The sequence below is a fragment of the Zootoca vivipara genome, chromosome 9 (genome assembly GCF_963506605.1).
Source record: "Zootoca vivipara chromosome 9, rZooViv1.1, whole genome shotgun sequence".
In the NCBI taxonomy this organism is placed as follows: Eukaryota; Metazoa; Chordata; class Lepidosauria; order Squamata; family Lacertidae; genus Zootoca; species Zootoca vivipara.
The window spans coordinates 15941084-15953464 of NC_083284.1; the positions used below are offsets into that span (position 1 = coordinate 15941084).

A 12381-nucleotide genomic window follows, 5' to 3' on the forward strand; every position below is an offset into this window, starting at 1 on the left:
CTCCAAAGAGCTACCACCTGGCTTTGGGATACTCAAAAGCCTGGCATGCCCAATGGACTGTTCGTATTTTGATCAGGAGACCCCATGGCCAATCATCACTTGCTTTCAAAAGACCCCTCAATCTTGAAAGCAGTTTGCCACAAAACTTGGGTGTTCCAGAAAAAGAAGCCCAAATCTCCACTGCGCTGAACAAGCCTTTAGAGCCCACCCATAACATAAAATCTGGTTCTCAGGTTGGAGACCACATTTACAAGAGCGCTTGCCCAACATTTTTCCTCTAGGGTTTTTACTAGGTAATTAATGCCTCTGGGAAGAGATTCTTGGCATTGTGATATTAACACATCTCACATTCAGGGTTGGAGGGTAAACTTTAGCCTATTGTGTTATCCGCTGTCAGCAATCCACCAGCTCTGCTAAGATTGATTGTGATAAAAGGCACAGAGCCATATTATGCCAGTACAGAAATGAGCCAGGAGGTGGTTGGACATCCAAGCCAATATAGCAGATCCCGCTAACATGTTTTAAGATGCTATAAAGCACACCTAGTTAGAATGCCTACATCAAATATAACTGCAAGAGCTTGAATTAAACCAACTTGCTTCTTGGTTATCGCTGAATATTGCTTCCTTTTGCTGAAGTTCCTGACAATTACAAGATCTTTCTAGGTACGTAAAATTGCCTCTCATCTCTTACCCCTGTAACGTTCAAACTGTGGGAAGGCTGCCCCGGTTAAGGGTGGAGTTCATTGCACTCCAGAAAAACAAATGCCTGAGCATTCACCCCTCCTCCCAGAAGTAATGAATTGCTCTAGAACAGGCTCCCCCAAATTTAAGTCTCTAGCTCAGTGTTTCCCAACAAGTGGTCCGCGGACCCCCAGGGGTCCGCGGGCTATGCCAGAGGGGTCCGCAAGATCACCTCCCCGGCCGACGGCAGCACCGGGCGGCGGGCGACGTGCGCGCACCGGGCGGCGGGCTGGCTGGCCAGCGCAGCGCCCCCGGAGCCGCGGCAAAAGTGTAAAGGAGTCCACCACAGCCGCGCTGTAAATGTGGGAGGGGCTGACGCTCCCGACGTTTGGGAGACCTTTGCGCACAAGCACAGTGGGGCGCATGCGCACAGCGCGGCTGTGGACTCCGGCGGCCACCGCGTGGTGTTCATGCGCCCATGGTGGCAGTAAGGCCAAGAAAAGGCTGTGTGGCATGTAAGTGCAAGAAAGGAAAAAGGAGGGGGAGGCGTGCCACCTGCTCTGAGTCTGAGCCATCCGTGAACGGTGAGGAGCAGCCAGGCAAGGCTGGAAGGGAAATAATCGTAATTCGAGGGTGTGGGGCATTCAACATGCAAAGCAATTGAAGAGTGAGAATTTGAGCCAGCTCACCACCACCTATTGCCACGCAAGGAAGAGGTTTGGGGGACAGGTGCCTCAATGTGGCACGGTTTAGCTGCTCTGCTGTGCTTTGGACTCTGCACTCACTGATGTCTTTTTCTTCCAATCTTGCTCTTTGGCCACCCACCCTTCCTTGCTCTCCCCCAACCAGACCCTCACTCTATCCACATAGTTTTGATGATGACTTTAAATATGGGACAAACTGCGTCCTGTATTAAATCAATAAGCGAGTCCGTATTTTAAGGTTTAGGTGGCAACCCTAGAAGTAGACCATGAATTGCCATAATCTACCTGGGAGGGGAAAGGGAGAAACTGGGAGCCTGGTTTCATCAGCAGTTCTCCACATAGGGCACTTGGCCTACTCCTACACCACCTTGCCAAAATATTATGCTTTCATTTTTGTTTGTCTTCATAGCTGTTTTACTGCTGCTCTTATCCGTCAGGATGCCAGGGTTTTGGCAGGATGCCAGGGTGTGTGTGTGTGGAATAAGGCGGTTGGCAGTGTTATATTTATTTTAAATGTCACAATGGTTTTGCGGCTCCCAATTGTTGTTGTTTTTTTTCTTTGGTTTGGAACCTAATATTTCAGAAATAATGGACTCAAAGGACAGATTTAACTCATCTCATTAAGAACTGAAAATTAAAACTAACTGTATACTGATGGAGTACTCTGTTGTAACTGTAAAAAACGTATAAAAAAGACTCTTAATTTGGCTGTCACTTTTTAATTTTAGAATTAGGAATTAATGGGGGTCCTTGTCACAATAGCGGCTCGATGAGGGGTCCTCGAGAAAATTTTGTTGGGAACCCCTGCTCTAGCTGTTTGGGGGCTACAATTCCCATCTTTCCTGACCACTGGTCCATCACTGGTCCTGCTAGCTAGGGATGATGGGAGTTGTAGTCCAACAACAGCTGGATACCCAAGTTTGGGAAATTCTGCTCTAGAACAAGGCTGAGAGATGCCACATTAATGTTCTTTCATACTATATTGTTTGCCTTAGGGCAAACTGTTGGACTACAACTCCCATCAGCCTCAGCCAATGGCCAGGAATGATGGGAGTTGTAGGCCTACAACATCTGCAGAGCTGTAGGAAACCTGCTACAATTAATTCCAGTGCCTCAGTGCTAGACGGTCTTGGTCAATGTTAATTTTCCTCTGTTGGCTAAGCATAATGATTTATTTCCTTTAAAAAAACAAAACAAAACCATAATGCTGAATGCAGATCCATGTGTTTGGATCTTCAAAGAGGATACTGTGAAAAGCGGAAAAGGGTAGGTGGGAAGGAGCAGCCTGGTGGGCAAAATTGCACCATGTCACAAAGGGGCATAAAGAAGGAGAGAGAAAAATACAATGAAATACAAGCACCTACTCTCAGAAGAATTGCAAGCTGAAAATTTGCAGCGTTTATAGCCCAAGTCAATAACCAGAGGCTTGGTTTTTTTTTAGAAAGATGGTTAAAGACTGCTTTTCCAAATAGCTGAATTAAAGTGCAGGTGTTACAGCCAAGGCTCCCTAGCTTCATACAAATCCAAGCCCATTCTCATAACTCTTCATATACTGACCTCTTCATTCAAAAGAACGGCTAGGCAAGGCCATCTGCCAGCAAATAAATGGACAATTTCTCATACATGGGCGCAAAAAAGAGGAAACCCTTTGTTGAAGCAACTTCCCTTGCAGTCTCTGACAATTCACTTTTCTTTTGGTGGCTAAGCTTAGGGACGCAGGTGGCACTGTGGGTTAAACTACAGAGCCTACGGCTTGCTGATCAGAAGGTCGGTGGTTTGAATTCCTGCGACGGGGTGAGCTCCTGTTGCTTGGTCCCAGCTCCTGCCAACCTAGCAGTTCGAAAGCATGTCAAAGTGCAAGTAGATAAATAGGTACTGCTCAAAGCAGGAAGGTAAACGGCGTTTCCGTGTGCTGCTCTGGTTCGCCAGAAGCGGCTTTGTCATGACCTGGAAGCATAGCTGCCAAGTTATCCCTTTTTTTAAGGGATTTTCCCTTATGCTGAATAGGCTTCCTCGTGAGAAAAGGGAAAACGTGGCAGCTATGCCTGGAAGCTGTACGCCGGCTCCCTTGGCTAATAATGCGAGATGAGCGCCGCAACCCCAGAGTTGGTCACGACTGGACCTAATGGTCAGGGGTCCCTTTACCTTTAAGCTTAAACACTTCAGGGGTGTGGAAAAGAAGTATTGTGATGATTTAGTTCCCAAATCTCAGCTGGACTAAACATATAAAAGCCTGGGGTTTAAACTCTTAACTGCAAGTGCCATAGAAGCAGTTATATAAAGCTATTTCACATTGAAGCAATGTATTAAAAACCTCCCCACCAACATCCAAGCGGACTTGTCTCATAGACATGGAGAAAGCAAGAAGAATTTTCTACATGGTAAGCTGCTTGTGAGTTGCAAAAGTGGATCAGGCCGGGTAGGAACTATAGCCCTGACTCCTTCAAAACTCACATACTAATATCTGCATAACTAAGAGTAAATAATACTACAGGAATCATAGACAATACAGTGGTATCCCGGAAGTCGAATGGAATCCATTCCAGAAGTCCGTCCGACTTCCAAAACATTCGGAAACCAAGGCCACGGAAGTCGCATTGGACGTTCGGGTTCCAAAGAACACTTACAAACCAGAATACTCACTTCCGGGTTTGCGGCATTCGGGAGCCAAACCGTCCAACTCGCAAGGCATTCGGGATCCAAGGTACAACTGAACGGACTTAAATAGACCAAAGACAGCTTCTTGTGTTCCTGGACTTCAACACCCTCTGAGGTAGCCTGTTCAACTGTTGTACAGCTTGTGCCCTAAAGTTTAGTGAAAAATCCTCTTTCTTGTAATTTGAGCAGTGTTGGTTCAGGCCATACCCTTTGGTGAAACAAAAAACAAGGCCCTATCTGTTCCACACATTTAAAGAACTACTCTGCCACCTTCAACGAAAGAATCCTAGGAACTGTGGTTTGTTAAGGGTACTAACTGCTGAGAGTTCTATGAGATCCCTGCAGCTGCCAGAATGCTTTTGGGGAGGCCACAGTTGTTTAAACTGGTATGATGCTGCTTAAAATGTACAGTGAAAATGAGGCTAAAGAGATAGCTAGGGGGGGGAGTCTGTGGTTATAAATTTCAGTGGCAAGTCAGGGGAAGCAGAAATAAGTTATAAGGGATATCTATCTCTCTATCTCTCTATCTAATCTATCTATCTATCTATCAATCAGAATAAGAGAGAGAGATCCTGTGATGAGGAACTCCTGGGAAGAACATGGAGTAAGGAATTATTCTGGGTCCTTGAGTGTTTTATATGAAACAGGAATCCTTGTATCTTTCTAAGCTCCTCTTCCTCTTTTCTTCTTTTTTAAAAATGTCATTCGTCTACCATTGATTATCATGGCTTCTGCTGGGGAGCTGCTCCAGCTTTCCACAAGTAATGACTCCCGACTCCACGTCTGTATATTTACAGCTTTTTATTATACAGATGTACAAAACAGAGCTAAAGTTCTTATGTCCATTCAGTCACTTTCAGATCCCGGAAGTGGCGTTCTGCGGGAACGCCTCCAACACATTAATCTGGGAACCGCTAGTCTCCTCCCTTCTTCCCTATGTTTGAGTCCCCTGTGTAGTTGAGGCGATGGAGCCGCCACCTCCCCTTCTGTCCCTGAGCTGCTCAGATCTGTCCGGGCTCCCTAGCGTCAGAGAGCCCTTCCTCCACAGGGCTCTGTACCTGCTTGTCACTACTGCATGACAATTCCCGGACTGCCGTGGCGATGTTCAGGGCTCCCAGCATCAGAGACCCCCTGCGCCTCCTTGCTGGGCTCTCTGCTGACCCCTGGTGGTCCCCTGAAAGGTTTCTGCTGAGCTGTGGAACTCATTGCTGCCAGATCAGGTCAACGAAGGACCGTTGTCTTTCATTCTTTACTAAAGCCTGCTGTGAATTAAATAAAGGTGTTCCATGTTTAAAAGCAAAAAGCTAAAGCCGAGTGCTGTGAGCACGGAGCATGAATAAGCTTTGCTGCCCTTCCACACTTGGGAGTCCGAGAGCTATTAGCTATTAGCGCTGGTGTGCCAGCATTCCTCCTCTGGGGGACAGGGCTGCATTCGCAGTGCCGGCTGGTTGCAAAACGAGTATCATTTATTTATGATACGGCTGTCAGCTTGATTTCTTAAGAGAAAATATGGATGTATTGAGACCTCTGTGCACTGAGACATGCGCCATCTGGGCTGCAGGTTTGCTTTTCTGAATCAAAGAGCCAGTGGTAGGTGCTGGGTTTGCTTATTGCAAACACCTCCTGCCTCAACAGGAAATGCAGGAGATCCAGGGCAGGATTTCTGTTTCTATTTTTACTTATGAGCAGCCACAAGGGGGTTCAGATTGGATCAAAGCAGCAATATACAGCAAGCCCCCCCCCTTTAAGTGAAAACAGAAAGGCACCTCTAGACCCGTGTTTTTTTTTTTGTGTGGTTGTATTCTGTGACATGACATTGACACGACAGTAACACATTAGTGATGGTTTTATACTGGACCGTCCGCATATCGTTTCCCTGTTATGTGATGCTTCTGCAATGTCACGGCATTAATGACATCTGGAGGGGCGCTCTTGCACTACACCCTACTTCCCCAGAATATTTACAGTATGAAAGGTTACAGGATTTCAGTAGGAATTTGCGGGGCGTGCACAAATTTGAAACCAAGCAGTTTCTTCATCCTGAAACTCTTTACACTGCCCTGGTAACACCACGGGCGCAAATGATCATCATGAATGTACAATAACAAGGATGTTGGGAAAGGGTGTAACAAATTTATTTGGATCCTATCATGCATCTCCTGCATTTCACTGCGTTGGGCCCTACTGCTGCAGCGCCATACGGAAATCCTATTGGACTCAGGAGGAGAGGATGTTATGGTGGGGCCCAACTCATGTTCCTTTTCTATCAGGTGTGATTTCACGAGCTGCATATTTTAGTTTTGTGCGACAAGGAGCTCATCGTTATTACAGGAGGGAAAATGATTGGCAATGAAAGCTTACTCAAGACAAGGAAGATCTAAGATAGGATTGCTGGATATTTCTTAAGAAAGAGCCCTCCATTTGATGATCGTTTCATGGTGACAACAGTGGAACAGCTCAGCTGAATTTTTTATGTGGCTTTGTGCCTAATTCTGGCAAATGCCTTCATTCCCAACCAACTCCAGTTTCTATTGCCTCAAGGAGCGAAGGTATGTACTCTCCCTTGCCAAAACCCAAGCCTATTTATTCACCAACGCTGCAAAGAGATTTATTTCTCTTCCCAAGGTGAAAGGTGAGGACATGGCTTATAAAGGACATACAGTAGTTAAATCAAACAATAACCCAACGAAGTGACGGCCACAAGAGTTATTTAGGAAAAAGTTGTCCTGTAGCTCTGGGCACCCGGACAGGAACGTTATTTATTGGCCAAACCATGGGCCAATGTTTGCATAATGGCCTTGTGTATGCTTATCTGCGCGGTCTTGTTTAATATCTGGACTTAGAGGTTGATCAAAGGCAACGCTTGTTAAAACAAGACTGCACTAATTAATAGCTGGAAAATAAAGGGAATAATTATACCAAAAATGTAAGAAGAGCCTTGGTGGATCGGGCCAAAGGCTCATTCTCACAGTGGCCAACCAGGTGCCTATGGGAAGCCTGCAAGCAGGGCACGAGGGCAATAATTTTCCGTTCATGGTCCTCAGAGGCACATTGCCTCTGATAGCGGAGGCAGGCATAGCTGTTGCAGCTAGTAGCCATTAATAGCCTTCGTGTCATGCTCCCTCAGTGAAGATGGGAGAAGGGCAACATGACCGTGTCTGAGGAGATTTAACCTTGCTCATAGAGAATTCTGGAATTCACCTTATGTGGTAGCGTATATAATCTTGATATTTGGGTTCCCATGACCACTAATTCGCCAAGAGAGTATAAATCAAAGTTGAGATACAATGGAAGCGGAAACTGTATTTTATTACCACTCACTCAAAGAGGGATACAGCTTGGCAGCTTCACTCTCAAAGGCACAGCCCTTGTTTTCTGCCCAAAACACTGTTCCAGGTTTAAACAAGAACTTTACCTGGGATTATCCACCACAGAACTGTTTCTGTTACAGCAGGCATCCCCAAACTTTGGCCCTTCAGATGTTTTGGACTACAATTCCCATCATCCCTGACCACTGGTCCTGTTAGCTAGGGATCATGGGAGTTGTAGGCCAAAACATCTGGAGGGCCGCAGTTTGGGGATGCCTGTGTTACAGCTATCTCCCCCAGGGACGCCTATGTGCTTTTACTCTTCCCGAAAAAGCACCTCTAGGCCCTTTCTGAAGAAATTAAACAGGTTTATCCTGCCGGACAAACCCCTAAGAATGCCTAACTATTTCCGTAGCCAGACCCTATATCTCCATTAAACTGTCAAAATTCTCTCCTTATTGGTCATTTCTTCTCCCTGTCGTGACTGGGACTGATACCCAGCCTTCAGAACTGTGGTGGTTACTGAATTTGTGGTTGTATTTTAATCTGTATTTACTGTTACTGGGTTGTGGTTTTTTTTTTTTTTGTAAGCAATAACAACAAATGGCTCAAAATTTAGATTATTGGATTGTTTTCTAAGGTTGTAAACCACCTTGAGTTGGCATGGAAGGTGGCATATAAATGCTCAAAAAATGCATTAGTTTTAATATATTTTAAATGACTTAATATGAAGTATCTCCTACAAGGTCTCTCAAGCCCTGCTCCAGCAGCACTTTGGGGACTGGCTGGATTTCTGCTACCTGCACTCACTGTGTCTAACTATGGGGGCCATGCTCAATTGGCCACAACACCAAAGGGGAAAAAACCAGGACCTGCATGCCGGAGAGCACCATATGAGTCAGAGCATACAAAAATACCCATACAAAAGTGGTTCCCCCCCCCACTTGAAACAAATATTTCAAGACCAGGATTGCACTACAGCTGTCTGCCTGAAGATTTCTGACAAAAATAAACAATCTTCATTGGCCTGCTGTGTGCATTTCATGCTAGAAAACACAGGAGAAAGAAATCCCACAATTTCTTTAAAAATCCGTAATTCGGCAACCCATCTAAATTATGTGAATGACGAGGGTTTGCTCCACTCACCAACTTCCCTTCCATCACCCTAGAGCAGGCATCCCCAAACTTCGGCCCTCCAGATGTTTTGGACTACAATCCCCATCATCCCTGACCACTGGTCCTGTTAGCTAGGGATCATGGGAGTTGTAGGCCAAAACATCTGGAGGGCCGCACTTTGGGGATGCCTGCCCTAGAGCTTCCCTTTACTACCCCATGCAACTGTTAAGCTCATTTTCCACCTTCCCAACCCCATTTCGGAAGCCCCGCCTTGCACCTGTTTTTCATGTTCACCTCATGCCCATGCTTTCCTCCTTCCTTTTGTGCAACTGCCCTTGCACAAAAATGAACCCCGTGGGCAGCCTCCCGCGGGCAGCTTCCTTCTCCCACACGTTGAAACTACTATGCACCTTTCCCACCTCCCGCCCAATTATGAAACCACCATTCCCTTCCGCTCGTAATAAGCCACGATTAATTTTTAAACTTCAGCAAAGAACGTTGAAGGCCTTCTATACAGCAAACCCTGAGGCTCACTGATAACGGAAGCTGGGATAACAACATTGTCTTCCGTTAATTGTAGGCTAATAGATGCCGTTTCTGTGTCAGGCCAGTGCTTCCTTGAGGCAAGAGATCTAGATTGTATAAAACTTAGCTAAGAACCATTTAATTGGGTGGGAGAGGGTGGGGGGGGGGAAGGGCAGAGGAAACTGTCTGGGAAAACCATCATCACAGTTCTTTATAAAAGTAGGGCAAAAGGAGGGTGATGGAACCCAGAGAGAAGGAAACACGAACTACTTTGGATAGGCACTGAAATAAGCGTAACTGCACTGCCATGATCAGAGATAGGCACAATGTTCTGATATTTGTCTTGTTTGCTGCTGAAGAGAGGAGGGATTTCCTGGAGAGTGGCTTATCTTTGTTTCAAACTTCAGGTGCTATTATAACCGATCCTGGTCTGATCAGGCTTACTGAAGTCAGAGTCTCTCTCTCTCTCTCTCTCTCTCTCTCTCTCTCTCTCTCTCTCTCTCTCTCTCTCTCTCTCTCTCATCCTTCAAATATTTCTTCCATGTGCATAATGAATGGCCAAAGGAAGATACGGGATTGCACCTGCTGGTCTTGACCCTCCTCGACCTCCAGGTGTTCAGTGGAAGCATGTGAAAGAGGTGTGGGAAATCTGTACAAGTGCAGCAGTGTGAAAAGCATGTGCACCTGTGGATGTGAAATCTAGACATGTGCAGTGTGTGAAACCTACCTGCACAGATCCTGTCATGCAATCGTGAACCCTGCTGATTAGGGGATTCTGCTCAATGCATGGAGGGTGGGAGCGAATATATCAGGATAAGTTGTGTTCCTGTCTCTGTTTTCAAGGAGTGGGCTAACCTCACCTTCCAAATTCATATTTGTCTACAGTTTCCATTTTGATTCTTGTTTTTCTTTTCCCTTGGCGATTCTAATAAAATTATAACTCATTTGCTCTGATTCGTGTGAGAGAAGCAACACAAATGAATAAAGAGACACAGTAACGGACTAGTAAAAAGTCACTTACTGCTCTATTTTTGCTAAATAATGTTGCAATCAAAAGGCATTGGGGCAAAATTAAAAATTATTAGGAAAGAGATGCCATTCTCAAAGGTTAATGTTCCTTGCAGACTATTGGTCCATTTATCTCAGTAGGATCTGCACTGACTTGCAGGGGCTCTCTGGGGTTTTCAGACAAAGGTATTCCCCTAGCTCTACCTGGGATTAAACTTGGCTAGGTCTGCATACAAAACATGGGCTCTATGTGTTGATTTAGTAAGGAGTTTCCACTTAAGCCTTCTTTTAAGACAGCAGGGAATAATGGAACTCAGCCCACAAAAAGAGATAGGCCTAGGCATACATGTTCAGTTTTGCTATGGTTGTAGCATCTTGCTTTCAAGTAAAGCACTGGTGAGCTACTTCTGCCTTGATTCTCGGACACAACACTCTCCTCTCAGCCACAGTCAGATGGTATTCTGCCCATCTTCTAAGAGCTAAGAGTGGGTGGTTTGCTGCAAACTGGTAAGAGTTCCCAACTCTCTTTAGTTCAAGATTAGGAAGTAAAACCGAAAGGTCTGTCGGCTGTCTTTATGTTAAGGCTGATCTCTTAGCTTGAGTATTCCTAACTTTAACTGGGTGCCTTTGACAACTTCTTTGTAAAACTGTAGCGGTCTCTTGGAGACCATTTTTTTAAAGCTAACTACAGTATAGGCACAGATTTGTATATACAGTGTGATATGAGTCTATTATTCATGGGTTCTAATAGGCAGGTGACACAGGTGGTGCTGTGGGTTAAACCACAGAGCCTAGGGTTTGCTGATCAGAAGGTCGGCGGTTCGAATCCCTGCGATGGGGTGAGCTCCTGTTGGTCAGTCCAAGCTCCTGCCAACCTAGCAGTTTGAAAGCACATCAAAGTGCAAGTAGATAAATAGATACCGCTCCAAGCGGGAAGGTAAACGGCGTTTGTGTGCGCTGCTCTGGTTCGCCAGAAGCGGCTTTGTCATGCTGGCCACATGACCTGGAAGCTGTACGCCGGCTCCCTCGGCCAATAACGCGAGATGAGCGTCGCAACCCCAGAGTCGGTCACGAAGGGACCTAATGGTCAGGGGTCCCTTTACCTTTTATCTATAATAGGCAATTGACTCCACTCCTCCAAACACACACACACACACACACACACACACACACACACACACACACAGGCCTTGATGTACTTGGAAAAAGCAAAGTAGATCTCATAAGCCTGAAGTCTGCACACCCATGGTCTAAGAAGCCAAGATCAAAGTCCTTAGCAAATCCGCAGGCTGAATCCTACCAATACCACAAAACTTTTTGACGTATCATTGCTTGTTTTTATGACTTGGTGTGCTCTGTCCAGTCCCCATTCAAAGCCATCACTGAACCCATGTGAGAATTTCATGAATCATTAATCACAACTCCCTATTCATCATCCTATGGGCAAGCATTCATCAACTGGGAAAAACTACGGCCTTCCTTAAAATTAAAGATAATGAATGCCGTCTCCTCACAAGGTTAGCGCTTTCCCAGCACTTTGATAAATACCATTTTAAACTGGGTCTGGGGAATCGGAACTGCAACTGCAATATATCAAAGTCAGGCATAACCACAGGCATCTCAAACTTAGTTCACTCTTCGGTGTTTTCCAAGCCCTGCCACTGGAGATCCTGTAGAAAGAACCTTCTGTATTCAGTCAGGCTCAAATACTTTCCAGTGCTTTGCTGTAAAAGGCATCTAGCAATTTGGTGAAGAGCCCTAAATTAAACTGGAACACCCTTTGCTACTTATTGATTGATTCAACAATAATTATACACTGCTTGATTGTACCTGAAATGTCTAAGCGGATTACTAAAAAAAAAAAGTAAAACCACCAATAAAATTGCCAATAAAAGACAAAGTTCCGAAATTCGAAAACTCAAAACAGAATTAAAATTAACAATAACTAAAGCACACGTTGACATCTACATGTCAGGACAGACCTGCCTGAACAAAAACATTTAGCAGGGAATTTCCTAAGTATAGAGGCTAATTTCTTATAAGTACATAACAAATATTGTCTGGCAGCTGTAACAGTTGCCAGTGTTTATTTTCTTTTTAACTTCCTCCACTGAGCAATTTTTAATCCCTGGAGGATGACAGCTCAGCCTAATGGCTTTGTATTTTGCTTTGTATTTACAGTATAGCAATTTTGTTATTCTTAGCCACATTGAGCTTTTAAAGGAAAGTTGGGATATAAATGCTTTAAATCAGGGGTCCCCAGACTTACCGCGCAGCGGGCCGGTGCCCGCCGTGCCGGCCGCGCGGCGGGCCGGAGGGTAGGCGAGTGCGCGTGCAGCGGGCCGGAGGGCGGGGGAGTGCGCGCCCGTGCGCATGCGC

The 12381-nt window shown here is 45.5% G+C and overlaps 1 protein-coding gene across 1 annotated transcript in view; it reads right to left on the reverse strand.

The window, feature by feature from the left end:
• The window catches only part of GPRIN3 (GPRIN family member 3), a 53453-nt gene that overhangs the window by 13860 nt on the left and 27212 nt on the right, over window positions 1-12381 (reverse strand). The window lies entirely within an intron of this gene.